This window comes from Eumetopias jubatus, unplaced genomic scaffold (assembly GCF_037043125.1).
Source record: "Eumetopias jubatus isolate StellerSeaLion01/CBP00866 unplaced genomic scaffold, mEumJub1_p1.0 scaffold_7, whole genome shotgun sequence".
Lineage (NCBI taxonomy): Eukaryota > Metazoa > Chordata > Mammalia > Carnivora > Otariidae > Eumetopias > Eumetopias jubatus.
This window is the reverse complement of record NW_028274813.1, coordinates 40,478,956-40,499,779: the sequence shown is the minus strand read 5'-3', so window position 1 is coordinate 40,499,779 and position 20,824 is coordinate 40,478,956. Positions and strand designations below refer to the sequence as shown.

The following is a 20,824-nucleotide window of genomic DNA, read 5'->3' as shown; positions in this document are numbered from 1 at the left end:
GTGCTGGGTACTCTCGCTCTATACCGGGGCGTGGATTGTTAAGTGCCTTCTTGGTTGGCGCAGCCGAGGTGATGCTGACTGCTCCCGCAGATCCCTGACAGGACTCTTGCTTCCTGACCCTCTCAGGAAGGTCCTCCCCTCTCTCGTGGAGAAACTGTTCTTTTCACTGCGGTGAAGCCAAATGCCTCATTTTGGCCAGTAGTTTCAACCTCTTCCTTCCCCATATGTTCTAACAGATACGGTGATGAGAAAGGGAAAGGACTTTTCTGGCCCAGCTCACTTTTTACTGAAGCAGTGGAGCAAAAAGTTAGGAAATAAAGGGAAGAGAGGAAAAAAAGGAACATAGGAGAATGTTACATCGGAAAACCGACTATTAATAATTAAGCAGTAATTTTTGCTCCTAAGCCGTAAAGCTGAGATGTAGAGGAAATTTGGGGAACTTAGTGGAAGACTTCATTCAAGCAGGAATTTCTTGCCATTTTCCACATGGCAATTAAAATAACTATCTGCTCCCTTTTCCTCTCAGCTCTCCAACAGTCTGCCCTTCCAGGTAAGACATGTCAGGTCTGACTTCCTTTACTTCTTGATTGCCATCCTCGATTCTTCCCTTCCTTCTTTCTTCTCTTGACAAGATATATTTCACATACGTAAGTCATGTATTTTAGAGTAAATTTGTCCCCCCCCCCATTCGTGGGCTTATTCAGAGTTGTACAACCATCCCCACTGTCTAATCCTTGAACATTTTCTTCCTTTTAAATCTTTTTAAAAAGTTTTGTATCTACTTAAGTAATCTCTACACCCAACATGGGGCTCAAACCCACAACTCTGAGATTAAGAGTCGCATGCTCTTCTCACTGAGCCAGCCAGGGGCCCCTAATCCTAGAACATTTTCAGCACTCCAGAAAGGAACTCTGAAGGCGTTAGCAGTCATCCGTGACGGCAGTCATCCTGCTCCTGCCCCCAGCCTCACCCCCACTCCCATCTCCACCCCAGGCCGCCAAGAACCTGCTTTCTGTCTACATGGATTGGCCTATGCTGGACATTCAGTGTAAGTGGAGTCATACAATATGTGGCCATTGGCCTATTCTGGACATTTAATGTAAATGGAGTCATACAATATGTGGCCTTCTGTGACGGGCTTCTTTCACTTAGAATCAAGTTTCCAAAAGTTCATCTGTGTCATAGAGCATGTATCAGTACAACAGTTCTTTTTGTTGCCAAATAATATTTCATTTTATGGGTATACCACATTTTGTTTATTCGTGGACATTTTGGTTGTTCCATTCTTTGGTTATTAGGAAGAATGCTGCTGTCACTATTTGTGTACAAGTTTTTGAGTGAACGTATGTTTTCAGTTTTCTTGGGTAAATACCTAAGTATAGAATTGCTGGGTCATATGGAGACTCTGTGTTTAACTTTTTTTTTTTTTTTTAAGATTTTATTTGTTTATTTGACAGAGAGAGACAGTGAGAGCAGGAACACAAGCAGGGGCGGTGGGAGAGGGAGAAGCAGGCTTCCTGCTGAGCAGGGAGCCCGATGTGGGACTTGATCCCAGGACCCTGGGATCATGACCTGAGCCGAAGGCAGACGCTTAACGACTGAGCCACCCAGGCGCCCCTCTATGTTTAACATTTTGAGGAACTGCCAAATTGTTTTCCAAAGTGGCTGTACCATTTTATATTTCCACCAGCAATGAATGAGGGTTCCAATTTCTTTACATCTCAGGTGTTTCTTAAATACTCTATTTTTGTTGTGTTTATGGAATGCTTCCTCTCATCTTGGTGGGTATGGGAACAGGGAGCTGAATGATAATTTTGGAGGAAATGAAACAAATGAAAATCAAATAAATTATTTTCAGATTGGCTCAGTGTAGTTCTGGAAACCTTTCAGCCCTGAGCCTACAAACCTTCCTGTTTGACTGGATATGACATTACCAGGAATTTTACTTTCCTGCTTTTATTCTCCCTGAGGAGAAAAAAGAAATATGTCTTTTCCTCAGCTAGACATGGAAGGTTCAAACAAACATAAAAGACCCCTGAGTTATTAACAATTCCACTGGAACATGTACTTGGTTTATGCCCAGAATAGTTTCTCTCCAGTCATTCTCTTGGTGCTTCCTCTGTGCTGTTCTCCACCGGAGCGTAACCTTAGAGCTGAATCAAGGTTTGTTCAGTTGGTGTTTGGAAAAGAAACGGTGACTGGATGCTGGTCAGCTGGCTCGGGGCCACTGGCAGGCCTGCCCTAGACCATGCTTTCTGCAGGCCGCAGTATCTCAGGCTTGTTACAGGCCTGCACCAGGCATTGGTTGCATTTGCCATGTCTGAGCTCAGGATGACAAGACCTTTCATAATCCACTGTGGCCTTGAACAGGCAAGTTCAGAGATCCTGAAAATGGCCCAGGACACCAGCCAAAGACAAGATCCTGGATCCCTTGCTCTGTGTGGGACCTGGGGAGTAGGCAGGGAAGGGAACAACAAGAAATGGAGAAATGAAATGTCCTTTCTTAGTCCTGGTACATAGATATAACTCCCACTGCCTTCTGGCCACTATTGGTTACTTTGGGTTGTATGTTGGCAGTACATAGTCAGATTCCTGTAGCAAAGAAGGCCTGCCTCTGATGACTGCCCTTCTCGTATTCCCTCATTTTTATTCTTGCAGGATAGAACTTTATGAATGATGTTTGCAAGCATAGATTGCCTCTAGATTTTCATTCCTACACCCAGTGTGAGCCTCTGTCACTCTCCTTGTGACACAGGGAGGGTCGGGAAGGTGAGTATTTGTCCCTGGGGCCTCTCCAGCCCTGTTTTCGCTGGTCTGCTCCTCCGAGCTCTGTCTGGTCATACGTCTTCTGACTTGCCGGAATCTCTCCCTGAAATGACCCACTCCAATCAGGATAGGACCTCCTGTTCCCGTCTGCTCTCCATTAAAAACTGCCCATCTCGGGCACGTGCATTCAAGGTCCTGTGTTATCTCTGTCAAGTCAGTATCTTGCTTTCATTAAAATGAGGTTGGCCTTGTTGAGTGTGTGTGTGTGTGGGGGGGTGATTTTTGGACAGCTGCCTATAAATAGTGTAATAAATTACACCCCTGCAGATTGCCTATGCATTTTATTATGCCTATATTTCAGAGATTAGGCCCCCTCAAAAAAGGTTTTAAGTACAACTATTTCAAGGGTCAATTTCATATCACTGTGAAGTATTTATTGGTATACTTTGAGATTAGAGTAACAGTTGATGTGTTTTCTGTTAGCTACGCCTCTATGTAATTTCTGTAATCTGTGTATTTGACTTAGTTACTTCAATTGGAACTATAAAGAGTTGAATTCTAAATATATACACATATATTTCTTTTGACTTATTATGGTCCACCCATGCTTTGACTGGATTGAGAGTTCATAACACCATCCCACACTCCCCCAAATAGGAGTTTCCTGCAGTTCAAACAATTTTAAAACAGATCTTTTTTCATCTGGCATCGTGTTTGACCTGGTGTTGGGAGAAAGAGAACTGTCTGAAAAAGGCTGGTTCTCATGTGGGTGGGGGTGGAAAACTGGTTCTTCCTAATCTGTACATGGGCCTTTTTTGTTGCTGGCCACCGTGAACTCAGAGGCAGCCTGTCTGACCTGCCGGGTCTCAGGTCTAGCTTCCTGTGAGTGTCCGTGACTGACTTCTAAGGCATCAGTCACCATAACACTTCATACAGCTACATTCAACTTGAGTACTGTGAGTGGATTTATCTACATTACAGTTTATCCAATATAAGTCCAGTATTATTTGATAAAGGAAAATTGTCCTTTCATGTCTTTGTGATATCTTCAGTGGGCTTCTGACTATATCAGTGTGGTTTGTAACTGAAGTTACGAGAAGTCTGAGATTGATTCTTCTAAATAAAACATGTCCCATGCTGTCCAAAATGGTAGCAACTAGCCATTTGGGGCTATTTAATTTATAGTTAGTTAAAATTAAATTAAAAGTTGAGTTCATCATTCATACTAGCCACATTTCAGACCTTCATTAGCCACATATGTCTGGTGGCTACTCTCTTCGACAGTGCAGAGATAGAGCATGTCCATCATCACGGAAAGTTGGCTGACTATAGACTTTTCTCTGTCTAAAAGGTCCAAGCATGATATTAATCACAGCAAAGAGAAAGCTTTGCTTAGGTGAATTCAGGTGCTGGTAAATTGTTGCTGCCTATTCCTAGCCTAAAATGAGAGAAGTAACAGAATGTGTCATTCATGCTTCAGTTGTTTCTGGGCAGTGTTTCCTTGCAATGGTTCAGTTTCCAAAGGGCAGACTTGCTCATATTCCAATGCATGTTAGACTTTCTGAAACAGTATAAATAATTACTATCTACCATCTCTTCCATTAGAACTGATACTTCTAGGGGCACCTGGCTGGCTTAGTCTGTAGAGCATGGGTCCCTTGATCTCTGGGTTGTAAGTTCATGCCCCACATTGGGTGTAGAGATTACTTTAACGTAGCATCTTTAGTTAATTAATTTAAATAACATCTTAAAAAAAAAAACACAACACCTGATACCTCTAATTCTGTGTCCAGGAGTGAGATGAGGGTAATTAAAATGTTTCCTAATGGCCATGAATGTTTCCTAAAGGCACATGAATGTATGAGTTTCATTTTAGGCAGGCTTTGTCTTTTGGGAGATTAGGTTTCATTTTGGTTTAAATTTATGTCTATTGACTTTTAGTTCTTTGGAGATATTTTTTAAGACTGGGTATTTGTTAACTATATTTATCTACCTTGAAATTTGTATTCACAAGTTATAAATTTATGACCAGAAGATTTGGGCACAAGTCTTCCACTCCCTCACCCTACCACCAGTGACTATTGAGTTGTTGATGCTTTTGTGTAACTGACATCCAAGGATTGAGACTACATATAAGCCATAGAACGTAGGCACACAGCATGTTAGCTCTCCAGGAAGGTTCTGGTAAATGGACAGAGGAGTGGCAATTAACTGAAAGACCTTTCCTAGCCAATGTAATCATTCTTTTTTTAACTTCATTACCTTGAATAATTCTCAGTGGCTTAATATATAACTGTTCTTTCTAATGTGGGCATTTGGTGGTGATGGTGTGTACATCAAAATTATATCTAAATTCCTCTTAGGCCAAGGGTGTGATACTGAAGAGGAATTTCACACTCTCTATCACCAGCACGCACCCCCTCTCCAACACCATCAACAGCCTATCTTCAGAAACCTTGTATGTGAGGTTATATGAATTTTTATAAATAGTATTTTCCTGAGGGCTGGAAAAAACTCCATAGCAATTAGCCAGTTGTTGGCATAACCGTTGCCGTGCTGTGGTGTGAGTATCCTGGTTATTGTTCTCTGCTGTCTTCTGGGACAAGCAAGAGCACTTTTTATTCTTGTTCAGCACTTCAAGAAGCAGCTTTTATATTCTCTCTTTCATGAAGAATTACTCATTTTCTTTATTCTTTTATTATGTTTCATGCCTGGTTAGAATTGGTGGCACTTTTTTTTTTAATTTTTTTTAAGCCCATGATAAATTTATATGTAAACTATGATAGAATACTCCTTCCTCCAAGAGTAAAACTTGAGACAAAGTCTAGAAAATTGGAATTTCTACTCTTCAGAACTGATCTTAGGTCTAGTAAAAAATTAGTGTCAATGTCTTTCTTATGTTCATGAACATATAAACACATGATGTTTAGTTTGAACATGAACTTGGCTGCCGTGTTCTGATGCACTGAGTGCTTACTCTGGCTTCTTGTTCTCAGGGTCCTGCTTTCCTAGGATTCCTTAGGTGTCCGCTCCTTTGCCTCAGGGACTGTACTACTACATCTAGCCATGCTTTTATTCATTTTTAACTCTGATCTAGTATCTTGCTCCAAATGCATACATTTACCTTGGCTGGGTGCTAGCCATAGATTGTGTTTGGACCCAAGAGTGATTCCTGTATTTTTTGAAAACACAGATTTTCCAGAATGGCGTCTGTATTACTCATCATGGAGCCACATTGAAAAGTATTGTCTTGGATTTAGTTCTTGATTTTAAGCATTTGATCCACATTTCAAGGCCTCTCCTTCTGTGGTTTTGTTTTACCAGAGGCTTCTGGCAGGAGATAGAATGATCTGAAGAAGATACCCATGGAAGTCAAAGAACTGATGGCTCTATTTTCTGGACATCATAGAACTTAACTAAATTTTAAGCTCCTGGAAGGCAAGGGCAGTGTATGTATTACCTGTACTTAGCCTATAAGTATTTAATCTATAGCCCTTAACTTATAATTGGCTGATTAATTAACTCTAGAGCAAACATGCTCAGTGTGGGGTTTTTTTGTTTTGTTTTTCATTTTCTTTAACATTTAAGGTACTAAAATTGAATATTCTATATTAAAGATGTTTGCCTAGTTTTGAACAATGATCTGGTTAATTACATGGTTTCTTTATTAAGCATACTCACTGTTTCCAGTAATACTTATTATGAGTCTATTAATGATAATTAATAGCTTTCATGAAGAAGCCAAAAATTGAATGTGGTTAGTGAAGCAACACTGATGAAACTATTTTTACCTCTAACACAGTAGGACTTGGCTGTCTCTTTCTTTGCCATCCATTGCTTCTCCTCTCCACCTTACTCCACATTTAGCCCTCTTTCTTCCATTTAGTTCCCTTGGAACTAAAAATAGTGGCTCTAGGATTCTGGATTTGTCATGGTGTGCAAGTAGAGTGCTGTGTTTGGTGGGCAGAGATCAGAGCCCGTCCGTGGGCCAGCATTGCCACTGCTAGCTCTGTGATTCTGGGCAAGGTTTGATCTAACTACCTCTTTTGTAAAATGAGTATTATGATGCCTGGCTTCCCTGCCTCCTTAGAGGGACCTTGTGAAGATCAGTGGAGAGATAGTACGTGGGCTCGTTTTGCACAGTACTATAAAATGTAAGCTCTCACTACTGAAAAGAGTAGTAAATTGCCTGTGTTTGTCCATAGGTTGATATTTATACTCACTGAACCCTCTTATTCATGAATGTGTTAAGAAACACAAGCCTTATGGCATTGGGGCAAATAAAAAAAAGTGCAAGGAATCCAGTGGGACATAGGCTCAAAATGTATTTTAATTGCCTGATGATGCTTTTACATTTGAATGATCAACTTGGTACTTATTATTTTCCAGTAGTTGAGAATGGAGCTTGAGACATTTTTCACTGGAGTCCATTTGGTAGACTGCCCTTGGGGACACTCAACTTGGTAGAACAGTATTGAACTAATGCCTGCTTCCTTGGTGTGCTGTTCTCTGGGCCGACTTGGTTTGTACCCCTGGAAGATCATAGAGAAGCCACCAAGCAGGACCACATATGCTACTTCTTTATCCTTTTTCTTTTAGCTGATGCATCAGCATTACTTTGATTTTAAGCAAGAGAAACTAAACTTGAGCCAAAAAGGAAAAAAAAAGTTGCCTGAAGAATATGAGGTAGCCCTTGTACCTGTAAGAAAGCTGGAGAGACTTAGAATTCTGAGGAGAAAGTCTACTTCATCTATCCTAGGTCTTTGTTCAGCATTGGCACATTTTTGGCAGGGTTAGAGGGGTAGCACGTGTGACCCCAAGAGTGCAAGGAGAAGGGGTAGGTGATTCCCTATAAAATCCATATGCCAGACAGGCAAAAACAACACTAGATTTCAGCAGGATTCTCAGTTCTCTGAAATAGGGGGGCAACTTAACATGCTTTTGTCCATGTATCTGCCAGCATGGGTTAAACCCCCCTTTATTAACAAGAGAAATAGAAATTGAGAACGATCAAAGAAGGAAGGATCTTCATTAGATTGGGAGGCATTTGTCCTGAAAATACAGTACAAGGGCTCTTTCCCTAGAATCTAGGAATGGGCTATGGTACTCAATAGCAATAGCATCCTGGATCATTTTACATTGGGTGGCGCTGCCCAACTCCACTAACAAAGTACAGTGTGAATGGTGACCCTGGGGTTATACAAAGTCATGGTCTTCGGTCATGTCTCTGTCAGATTCTTTTCTCACTTCTGCATTTTAATAAAAAGTGTTTAGTCTAGGTCCAGTGTTTCCAGTGAAACAGCTAACTACTCTTGAGTCAAAATATTCATTTCTCCATGGTTTAATTAATATATGGTATACCTTTAAAATAATTCTCTTATGTTCTAATTTTAGCTTCTAATTCTTAATACAGACTCTATTGTAAATACAGTGGGTACTTTAGAAAGTAAACCACCACAGAAATGGGTTTACAGATGAGCAGGAAAGGTGTGGTGTACCTGTCATTTCCTTCCTTCTGTCCCACACTCCCAAAAATGTGCTTTCAGTGAAAAAGGGGCAACTCTGACTCTCCATCATAGACCACCTATGTAGGTCACCCTCTTGTTTGCTTCCATTGTTTAACTGAGACAACTGGCTGTGAGATTGTGAGATCTACTTTCTGTGAATGTCCTGAAGGACTTGTTTGGGATGGCCAGGTATCAGAGGTGTGCTTTGCAAATTTAATTTGTCACAACTCTGAACATCCCTGTAAGTGTTCATTCTATGCTGCATAAAGTATGCAAAAAAAAGGGGGGGGAGGGTTTGGATGTGGGTCTGGATTTTTGGGACAGGTTATCTGTAACAACATCCTTGTGTAGATTTCCACGGCATCCCAGACCAGATCTGGTGCTGCTGAACATGAATAGGAAAAATTGTTCACACTGTAAGTTCTTCCACTAAAACTTGACTCTTCTTGAGGGCAGAGATGGGGTCTTGTTTTCTGTCCTACCATCACTGCTGGGCACCCAATAAGCACGCCCAGGACTATCAAATGGGTGGTACTCATAGCTCCAAAGGCAGGGTGTCACAGTGGGACTCAGTGACTTCTTCTGCCCAGTCATTACCCCCAAGCTCTATCTTTGCTTTGTACTGAAATAGTTCAGGTGGGACTGTTGTTCCCACGTGACCAAAGGGACGTACTCTTATGCCGCCTTTCTGCTCTTATATAGTGAGAAGGGCTCCTTTGGTACTCCATTTCTTTATTTTTGCACTACCATTGTATTTCTATAATTTTAAATAGTGTGGAGAAAAGAAGTAAGACCCATCTTTTTCTACTTGCCATTGGGGAAAAGATTGATCTCAGCTGGAGGCAGCATGGAGCATAGGATCTGGTTACTAGTAGATACCCTTTAAATATTTTTTGAAGAAGTGCTGGAATTACATGTCAACCCATACATTGTGTTTTGTTTTGTTTTTTTTAAACACCCCCCCTTTTTTTTTTCAGTTAAGGGGGCGGGGGGGGACACCCTAGGCAGTGATACTGAAATCTTTTAAATTTGTGGCATGATAGGAAAATGTAACCACAGTGTCAACATTCTGTCATCTTCTATTCATCTTTCTTTATGGAAAAAAAATAATTATAGTGGTTCTCACTGACACAATTCCAAGGATTTAATGTTTCCCATGACATAGACATTAAGATGTTTTACCTAGAGATAGTATCAGCTTCTCATAGAATTTAAAATGACATTCTTGCCCATTATTTTCCTTTGTGTTCCCTTGCCCCCAAGAAAACTAGAGGAAGGAGAAATTGATTTTTTACTATTGGTCGAATATGGTTTAGAGCATCACTTGACTTTATAATATCTGGAAATTCACTTAATTCAAACTGTTTTGTCTTCCCACACATTTGAAATGAACACTAACAGGAAAATACCTCTGTAGAGGCAGAAGGGTTATTTTTAGATTGTGCTCCTATATTTGGGCTTCATTACTCAGATTTTTTTCCCCTAGGGCCAGGGTCATATTTATGTGTGCTATGCTTGATGGCTTTTCCTTACTCTTGTCTTTACTCAAGAACCACCTGGAGGCCAGCACACTCAGTACACATGTCATTTTGTAATCTGAATAAATCCTGTCTTCCTTGCCTGCCTTTTCCCACTGTCCTTCCCTTAAGTGTTGTAGATCAAAAGGTTACTTTGTTTTAGACTTACCTCTGGTTTTAAGTAATTTATTTCTCCTAGTTACAAGTGGCAGTCCATTGGTAGAATGAATACTCTCCATTTTTCTCCTCTGAATTCTAAAACACCTTAATTTTTTATTGATTTTTTTAAAGTTATATTACATTTAGAAAATGTTAGAGAAGTCATCTAATACATTTTTTAAAATGAAGGTTAGATTATGAATATTGTAGCTGTGATGAGCCAGCAAGTATTGAAACTAAAGTTCCTCCCAGGGTGTTTCTTTAGTTTGTGCCGTTTTGCCCAACCTGACATGTCAACTGTGGAAGTTACTGATTTAACATGTTTAGTAATGACACTCTTGGTTCTCACTGAGCAGAGGATGCTTTTTGTAGTTTGTTTTCCATTATATTTGGAAGAAATCTTCCTGACACCACTGTATCATTTAGATGATGAGTTGTAGGTTTGATTTTTGTGAGTTTGATTTAGAAACTCACTTTACGTGGCTCTTAAAGGGAGGTAAAACCAAGAATAAAAAACATGCAAATAAGATGAAAAGGAACTTTTTATTTACTTGTGACCTATCCTGGCTCTTTGTATATTCATTCTGCTCTCATTTTGAAGTAAATAAAGTAGAAAGATTTCACTTTTTTTTTTTTTTTTTACCTTCTCACAGGGGTCAACAGTAATAGTCATAGGTTCTAGGAACTTGCTAAGAGTGCATAAGTTTGCATAAAAGCTGCTTGATTAAACTTCTTGGTTGAAATTCAAAGGAAGGAGGCTTAACCCCACCATGTGGGTCAGCTTCTGTTCTTAGAAAATCCTCAGAGACCCTTCAGCAAACCATGGCTCTGGATGGTGGTTTCCATCCTAATAGGTGGCCATGGCTATTTATCCTGCCTATAAATAGTTCACTAGGTTGAAATGAATGCCAAATAAGTTTCTCTCCCTGTCGCCCATTTTAATAGTAGAATGTATGAGATAATGGAACAGCAGTGGGGTAAATTTAGTGCTGTCAGCTTACTGGTATAAGCCTTAGTGGATTTAGAAATTTAAGGCCCATCATTAACTCTCTTTCCCTTACAAATGGAATTTCAGCTGAGATGTAGATGAGGCAAACCACATGACAAATCCATTATTTCTCTGTAAAAGAGCAGGTATCTGGATGGGCCTCTTACCACTTCCTTACAAATAGGTCTCCAGTGGGGCCATAGTGGAACTAGACTTAGGTAGCCTTTTCAACTGGACGTCTGACTGGGGTAGTACAGTGACTAGTGTAACTGGAAACAAACATGGCAGCTAAGCACGCACAGGGGTGACAATGACATGGGGCTGAGAGGACTTTTTTTCAAATAAGCGTCCCCTTACCCGGGGAGGTAGTAGTGTTCCACAGGGTAACACGGAGCCTCTTCCTGGGCCTGCGTTTCTTTCTATCCAAGCAAATATACGTTTGTAAAACAAAACAGATATTAAATTGACCAGAGGCTTCCAAGTCATGTGAATTTAAGAAGCATTATTCTATGGCATGTGGGACTCCTTCCATCATCCTGTTGACAGAATTTAAAGTTTTCTCTCTTAAACAGCTGTACACTTGTTGTCAACATGTCTTTTGCTGCTTATAATGATGTAGAGGTTAAGACAGATCAAATTCAAATGTTTCTAGCAGATAGGTAATGTAACTGAGCATGGGAAGGAAAGCAGTCATTCACTTTGCATATTAAACACACCAGAATATTCATTTCCATTTGTCTCCCATATTTCTTTGGACATGTGGCTCACTGTCTTCTATTTCCCACTTTTGATAGAAATGAAGCCCAAGAAGTATTTTAAGGAAAAAAAAAAAAAGAGCAAACAATAATAATGAAAAATGGCAGCTGACTCCTAGCCTCGATGTTGGAGAAAGAGTAGGCAGTGCTGGGACGATGGCAAACTGTGCATCAACTTGTTGTTGCTTGGGAATGAAAGTTCTGTGTTAATAGGATGTCCAGGGGCGCCTGGGTGGCTCAGTCATTAAGCGTCTGCCTTCTGCTCAGGTCATGTCCCAGGGTCCTGGGATCGAGCCCCACATCAGGCTCCCTGCTCAGTGGAAAGCCTGCTTCTCCCTCCCCCACTCCCCCTGCTTGTGTTCCCTCTCTTGCTGTGTCTCTCTCTGTCAAATAAATAAATAAAATCTTTAAAAAAAATAGAATGTCCAACTATTTGGCAATTAATAAAACTACATTTTAAAACATTATTTTTTTTTAAGGAGACTGTTTGGTCTAGTGGTTAAGAGTTTGGCTCTGGAACCAGACAGCCAGAGTTCAAATCTCAGTTGCACCATTTATCAGCTATGTGACCTTGGGCAATATACTTAATCTTTGAATCTCAGAGCCTCACTGTAAAACAGTGCCAATAATAAAAACCTCATCATAGGACTTGATGAGATAGTCCATTGAGAAGAACTCAGTGTCTGGCATATAGTAAGTGCTTAACAAACATTAGCTGCTACCATATTATTAGTCAACACTGAGTAGGTCTAAGAAAGTTTGTTGGTGGACCACCAAAATGCATCTTCCGTTGCTTATAGACTTTGGAGCTGGACAGTTTTGGATCTAGTTGCTGCTGTTTACTAAATGAGTATTTTTGGGCAAATTATATAACCCCTCTGGGTATTTGTTTCTAATCAATTGTAAGTATGGAAAAATAGGACCTACCTCTGGGTTTAATGAGGATTCAGTGAGGTAAAGCATGTAAGATGATTGGTGCATTTGATTAGTATATTATTTATTGAGCACCTAGTAAAGTGTCCACCAGCTTGAAGGTTACTACTGTTTTGTTTTGTTATAAGATTTTATTTATTTATTAGAGAGCACGTGTGCAAGAGAGAATGAGAGCACAAGCAGGGGGAGCTGCAGGCAGAGGGAGAAGCAGGCTCCCCACTGAGCAAGGAGCCTGATGTGGGACTCGATTCCAGCACCCTGGGATCATGACCTGAGCCGAAGGCAGCTGATTAACCAACTGAGCCACCCAGGCATCCCAGGTTACTACTGTTTTATCCCTGCTTTACAGGGGAGAAAACTGATTCTCTTGGGAAGTTGTGTGCTGGTTTTTCTCTGGCTTTGCTGTTGCTTGAAGGTTCATGCTTCAGCATATTTTTCAACACTGCTCTTCTATAGCAGTTCAAGTCTGCTTATAAACATCCATACCATACCTGTCATCACACAGTATTCACCGATGAGCGGGCCTTGTTCTGCAGATCTGTGTATTGTCATGTCTTAGTGAAGGCCGGTTGGTTGTCATGCCTCCAGAATATCTCGTAACTACTCATTCTCCCTAAACTTAGTTGTTTGCTGAGAGTCATGGTTTTATCAGAGCACCTCTGTCTTGGCCTTTCTTCTGAATGCCCTTGACTTCTTTTATTTTTGGATCTAAAAATGGAAAATTGTCTTTTCAGATTCATAAATCCTCTAAAAAAAAAAAAGAAGAAGAAGAAAGGGCCTTAACAGAGGAGATTGATTTGGTGGCTATTCAGCAACATGTTGAAATTTTCTGCAGTGAAACAGTCCATTTACTTTTGAGATGGCAAACCAAGCCATATGGTGTATCTTTCCAGGCTTTCAAGGAATACTAGATTTTGTCCAAACCAGCCAACTGCTTCGAAAGATTTCTGGTGGGGACATCCACACAGCTGGTACTCAGAAGAGGTGAGGAGAGAGACCTCATTTCATTGAATGAATAGCCTAGTAGACTTAGGAAAATAGGCTTAATTATGCTTAATAACGGGAAATTCTCTTTCTTAAAAAAAAAAATCCCATTTGAAATGGTCACTTTATGTCTTTCCAATGAGAAGAGCAGTCAGTCTTTTTTGGGAGGGGGGTTGTACAGGGAGAAGGGGGTAATTACTTCCTTAGCAGAAACTGTCTCTAACAAAGTGTTCTTTCTTGGGCTGCTTGGCATTTGAGCTTCAGGTAATTTTCAGCAGATCAAAAGGAAGAAGCTGTGGCAAGATGAAGTTGCCAAAGCAATCCTTATGCTATGATTAGTCTTTTTTTAATCCAGTAGTGTTTTTTAATAGCTAAGGAGCTGGAGATGGAAATTTACTAGAATCATGATTTTGTTTATGACTCATTGGCCCTTGCTGACCCCTTGACCTTATTACCTTATGCCTCTTTCTCTTTTCCACTGTGCTTCAGGTACATTAGTCGCCTTTTTGTTTCTTGAGGAGGCCTAGCATTTTTTCCCCCTTGAGCCTTTGCTCTTCCCTCTGTCTGGGATGATCTTTAGATCTTTGCATGTCTGGCTTCTCATCATTCAAATGTCCATTCCACTGGCATCTCCTGAGTGGTCATCCTCATGACTTTGCATCTCCTAAAGAATTACCACCCCTTCAGGGTCCTTGGCTACTCTCCCTAAATATCCTATTTTATCTATCTGGAATTGAAATAGTTTTCTGTCTGCTTACTAGGATATGACCTTGAAGACAGGGGCCTCATTTTTCCCGTTCATTAATGGGTCTCCAGCCCCTAGAACAGTTTCCAAAGATTAATTAATATATGCTTGTATATATATTTGTTAAATGAATGAGTGTATTTTAATATGTGTCTTTGAAAACATCCCCAAACTGTTCTTGTTTCATGTACTTAATATAGACCAGAGGTCAGCAGACTTTTCTATAAGGTGCTACATAGTAAATTTTTTTTTTTTTTTTACATAGTAAATGTTTTAGGTTTTGGGGGCCAAATATCTGTGTTGCAACTACTCAGAAAGCAGGTACAGGCAGTCTGTAAACGTAGGTGTGGCTGTGATCCAGTAAAAGTTTATTTACAAAAACTATTGGTGAGGGGTGAGGTGCTGTATTTGGCTTTTAGGCTGTAGTTTGCCCACCTTTTATGTAGAGTCCGTCTGTTTTAACCTATACATTCTAGAATATATGTGAAAGAGTGAGGTTTGAAGAGTAGCTGTCTTAATTGAAGGCTCTATATGTTCATTTGGTTTACAACTAGGAGAATATGAACATCTGTTCTTGTTCTTCTAGAAGAGAACATGTAGTGAAACTTACTTGTAGCAGGACAGCAACATTCCAAAAGAGACATCTCACAGAGGGTGAAATATATATTCAACACTGTTGTAACAGAAAAATTCAGTAGTGATTGAGCATTGCAGTGGAAATACCAGGAGAAATATTTAGGAGAACTGAAAATTGAAGAAGTTTATTTAGACCACTCCTGGCCAACCTAGGCTAAAACAGGGTTTAGTTTAGCCTAATGCAGCAAATTTAGGAAATGGAATGATCTGCAATTATGGAGAACTTTATGTACTTTTCTTTAGAAGGAAGAATAAGTCAAGGATACCTTATGCCATTGGGCATACTTGTGAAAACTTGAGTTTATAAATGTTTTTGTACCAGAACTGACACTAGTTAGTAAGACGCTACCAAATGTCTGAGCTTTGCTAATAGCCAAGGAAACTGTTAACTCCTGGACCTTCTCCCCTTCTTCCCACCCTGCTGCCCAGAGCAGGAACTAGCTGGTTGGTGGGGAGTCTCTCTGAACTAGCTCTTTGTTATTTGAAGGATTACAGATTCACAGATGATAGCCCCACAGTTTGCTTCTGGAATTGGGTTTCTACTTTTCTTTTGTGACTGAAAGAGTTAAAGAAAATGCAGTGAAAGTTGACTTGTTCTACTAAGCAGTTAGAATTAGATTATAATAATCTTGATAAAAATCCAAACTGTTTATTTTTATCTTTTTTAAAAAGATTTTATTTTTTTATTTGACAGAGACAGTGAGAGAGGGAACACAAGCAGGGGGAGTGGGAGAGGGAGAAGCAGGCTTCCCACGGAGCAGGGAGCCTGATACGGGGCTCGATCCCAGGACCCTGGGATCATGAGCTGAGCCAAAGGCAGATGCTTAACGACTGAGCCACCCAGGCGCTCCCCAAGCAGTATTTAAAACAGCATCATTAATAAACCAAAAACATTTGTATAGGTTTTTGGTTTTTGTTGTTGTTTGTTTTGTTTTTTACCTACCAATCGTTTTAAAGTGTGGTAAACACATTTGTATGGGTTTTTGAGATTAATTTGCTAGGTGAGTGTTCCCAGTTATTAAGAATCTGTTTAGAATCACTCCTGAGTCTTATTTATAACTTCTGTGTCTTTCAAATTAGTGTGTGTCATAACTTGTTTCTCCTTCAGAACTACGTGTTCTGGTTAGAATGATTTGTGAGGAGATAATTGACAATCTTGAAGAGTCAGATACTTGTTCTTTACATTGCAGTCTTTCCATCAGTGGGTCCAAAGGCTATTTAGAGAGAAATATTGGAGGCACAAATGATTCTTGTCCTTAACATAGTGGCTCAGGTCCTAGAAAGATGAGAGATGACTGTCTTGGATGTCTTTCATCCAGTTTGTTTGTTTGTTGAAATGTCTTTATGATCTTATGAATGAGAGAAAGTTCAAGGGAGTTTAGCAGCACCATAGTCCTCAGCTAGATGGTTGTCATAGACTGAAATGGAACCTGGAGTTTCTCAGGATGTGTCTCTGTAGGGAGCAGGCAGCTGGCTTTTGCAGTCTTTTCCCTTAGGCTCCACTAAGATATAACAGTTCTCTAAAGGCCTATTCATATTTCATCTTTTTTGAAAAATTTCTGAGCTCGTCCTAAATAGAAGTGCCCTTTATGTCCTCTGAACACTTAGAGTACTTAGTACCTCTTTTGTGGCATTTATATCTATTGCTCCGTATTTTGCTGTGTTCATGAGTCTCTTTGTTAGATTCTAAGTTCCTTAATGACTGGAACCAAGTGTGATTTCTCTTGTTTCCCACTCTGTAGAGATAGTCTTGGATATGGTTTCTCTTTGCTCTGTGTTCTCATAGCACATCTACAAGTCAGCCTCTCCTTCTTATCTGTTTTTCTAAAAGGCACAGAGTATGGCTTGTTCCATTTTATATTCCTTAATCCTTCATATATAACCCCTGACAAATAGCTGCTTAATTAATGTTGAGATGAATGGAAGAGTCAGTAAAGCTGTAGTTGACCCAATAAAACTCTGGACTACCTACATTTGTATGATTTTTGCCACTATAGACACCTCCTGGAAGTACAATGTATTGCCCTCTAAAACATCACAAATATTGATGACACATAATAATCAACTATTTGAAACATAACTTAAATGATGTTTCTTCCATCAGAAGCTTTCAACAAAAGAGCCCAAGGCTACTCTTTGTTAGATAATTCTAGGATGGTCAGGCTGGCAGATCAGAATATTGGAAGAAGGATGGCCTGAATTCAAGTCCCTCCTCTGCTGCTTAGGAGTGGTTTGACCTTGTGGAGGTCCCTTTAGTGCTCAATGGTGGTTTCTCATCTGTAAAGTAGAAGTGAAAACAGTATCTGGTTGCCTGTGCTTCTCTTCCTGTCAGGGTTGTTGGGAAAATCAAATGGCGCCATGCATACACAAGTACTTAGAAAACTAAATTACCTTACAAGGGGAATATTCTATTACATGTTACAAAATAGGGTGATACTGTATGGTTTTAACTTTTACATTTTTCTTGTGGTTCTATAAAATAAATGATCCAACCTATGATTAGGACAGTTGGCTATTACCCAAATAGGGGCCTCAATTCCACCTGTTAGACCCAAGTCCTGCAAAAAGGGGTAATAATGCCGGGGTAGTGAAACACAGTTTCCTTATTGCCATGCTAGTTCTTTTCCTAGATGGAAAAAGAGAGATGTAGCTAATGAATTTTATGCCTACAGCAGAACATTAAATTCTATTGACCACACCTTTGCCTATTCCAGTTTCTCCACCCTTCTTTCTCACCTCCCCCAACTGGTTTGACACCTTTATCTGTGATATGTTCTTTTGCAAGGCCTAATGGTAGAATTTTCACATTCTTGATACTTTCCTTAAATTGTGCTTTGTTTGTGCCTCCCCACACCCTTGTTAGATTTCCTTCCTTGCCCCACAGTCTGTCTCTCACAAACTCTACTGCTGGGGACAACGTTAGAGATGAATGACTAAAATTTTGGATTGTGGCCTATCTTTGAGAAAGGGCAGTGGAGTGGTTATTTCTGAATGCTTCTTGCTTAGGCATGATGATGACTTTTACATTCTATATTCTAACTATGTCTTTTAAGCACCATACACACCAAAACTTGTGTTATTTCCAAGCCGCAGAGAATGAGTCCCCCATAGGCTTATTTAAAATTCCTGGAAAGTCAGTCTGGCAAAATTTTGTTTCCAAAAATAGAAATCATTTGAGAAAAGAGGTGTTACATTATTCATATTGATTTGTGAGCAGCAAAGTCTTTAGAGCCTTCTCTAAAATGAGACATTTGTGTTTGGATGTATGGCTTGTTTATTGCATCAATTCTTAGAAAATAATGCCATAGCTTGAGAGGCACGGGTTTGTGGTTCGAGGGGGTGTAGTTGGTAGAAAGAGAATGGGCTTTGGAATGAGACAGGTATGGTTTAAATCCTTGCGGACACCTCCTAGTTCTACAGATTTTCTTGGTTGCTTTCTTTATTGTAAAATTTGACATCTGCTTCCCAGCATGATGATAAAAATTAGCTAAAATGATGCATACTGATGTTCCACATCTCTGACACTTGGGAGGCACTCAGTAAGTGATAGTTTCCGTCTCATTTAGTCAAGTGGAACATGAATCAAGGTTGCTCGTTCGTTTTTTGCACTGTGAAGGGACAGAACCCACTTATATTGGCCTAAGGGAAAAAAGTTCGTTGAAACATGCACTGGTAAGTTCCAGGGATATCTGACCTGAGACTTAGCCGGATCTAGTAGTTAAATGATGTCATTAAAACCTCCTCATCTCCCCATTCCTCTTGTCCCATTTCTCAGTTCTTCTGTTGTCTATGCTGGCTTCATTTTTGGCAGTTTCCAACACATGGTGGAGAAGGCAGTTACTCTAAATTCCATGTGTTTATGGTCCTTGTATCTCATAATTCCAGGAAAAAGAAAGCAACCCTCTCATCTACAGCATCAATGCACATAAAGACCTCTGGTTTTCTTTGTCCCCATCTCTAGATGAGTCACTGCATAGGGGATACAGTGCCTCGGTTGGCCACGCCATTGCCATGTGCCCACTTCTATCAATAGAGAGGCAGGATCACTTGGTTGACTACCCCTTTAGAATCACATGGGGGAGGAGATGAGGTAGTTCCCATAGGTGTGTGAGTAAATAAATAGGTAAGAAAGGTGTCCATTAGAGATAGCAATCACAGGTGCCAAGACAGATACAGCATGTTCTCAAATTTTGTTGCACGTGTGCGTGTGTGCATATGCACCAGCGAGTGCGCCTTAAGGACTCCTTTAGTGCATTTGGTTGTGTGTTCGGGCTGAGGCCTGTGGTAAACCACAGGGGATCTGGGAATTGCCTGAAATGATACACAGCATTTTATATGTATGTACAGAAAAATATTTTTTCCCCGAGTGAATGTTGTGTGACATGTTCTCTCCAATACAGTTAATAGGGGCTCTTTATAAGATTCTGCAAAATCCTTGGCTCATCCTCTGCAACATGTTGGGAAAACTTCAGGAAAGTTCCTTTTACAACTGTCTTTGGAAGATCAGCTATAGATTCATTCTCTTAGGGTTCCACCATTTCCTATTTCCTCCAGTGGAAACTTTATCTTGAATGATGTTTATTAAAAAAGAAAATATTGGTTTTTGAGACTTGGCTAAAATTAGCTGTATTTTGTAAGATTTGAACCAATTAATTTTGTGGGAGCTTTTGTGTTTGTAATTGATAGCTCACCAGTAGTGGTGCATGCTGGTATAAACAACCAGTTGAAGAGGCTGGATGTTCACATAGTTCTTCTTTTCTCAGGCATGAGGGGCTTCTACAGTGTACTACCATTTTTCTTCTTAATTGTAGAATTGTAGACAGGAGAGAGAATTCTGTTTGATTGGAGCCAATTCAAACATTGGAACCAAAAGAGCTTCCCTGCTTACTCTAATTATATTAGCTTCTCAAAATCCAAATGGTGGTTTACCAGCAATAGGTGGAAACAATAGGGCTATTGCACTCCATCCCATTTTTAGAGAGAGAAGTAAGGTGGCATTGGTTCTAGGCGTAGGAGTTATGTGCAGACTTTTATACTGATATTAGATCCAGAGCTTATTTCTTACGGCTTTCTTAAATCACGAACTACCCTTCTTTGAGGTTAATTGTTTCCGATATAGGGATTCGATGCTGTGAGGATTAGATGGCTCAAATAAAGGCAGGAGCAACATGCTTCTAAAATGGGTCCTCCAGTTCACTTCATCGGGTGTTAGAACTGGAAGGGATCCTTGAAGATTCTCACTTGCCTCTGTAAGGATAAACGGAGTCTCCAAGAGGCTGAACAACTTAACTAGGGTCCCAGGGCTACTTGAGGAGCAGAGCTGGAATTCAGGTCTAGGGACCCCTTCAGACTAGTAGTTTTTTCCCCAGCTATCCCACTTTTTTCTCAGGCATTATCCCCAAAGCATTGTTTTCCCTATCACCCAGCTCAAATGTGGACTCTGAGGGCAAGAACCAAATTGGTCTTTTTTATCATCATATGCCCAGTAGTAGCACGAATTACCAGCAGCAGTAACAGTAGTAGTTATAATGGTAGGATGATAATAATAATCATGTCTCTAAGAACTTACTCTGGCCAGACATTATTTTTTATACTTTACATATATTTACTTATTTAATCCAAACAACAACCCCCTGAGCTGGGTACTATTGTTTTCATTTTACAGATGAGGAAACGGAGCTCCAGACATAAAGGGCCTAAAATATGCCTAGAAGGCCCTTGGTAAATATTTGCTCAGTCCTTAGAATTTCCAAAGCACCTTCCTAGTCATTATAGAATGTGATGACATTTCACGGGAGGGCATTATTCAGAGGAAATGGTGGCCCAGAGGGCAC

At 40.1% G+C, this 20,824-nt stretch overlaps 1 protein-coding gene across 2 annotated transcripts in view; it reads left to right on the top strand.

The window, feature by feature from the left end:
- Window positions 1-20,824, top strand: part of DAAM1 (dishevelled associated activator of morphogenesis 1) — a 164,368-nt gene that overhangs the window by 24,027 nt on the left and 119,517 nt on the right. The window contains exon 1 of one of the 2 annotated variants that reach the window (XM_088024578.1): window positions 6,140-6,215. The exons of the other annotated variant lie outside the window; for it this stretch is intronic. The gene's annotated coding sequence lies outside the window, so the exon portion shown is untranslated. Of the gene's footprint in view, window positions 1-6,139; window positions 6,216-20,824 lie in introns of those variants that run through there. 2 annotated transcript variants of the gene reach the window in all.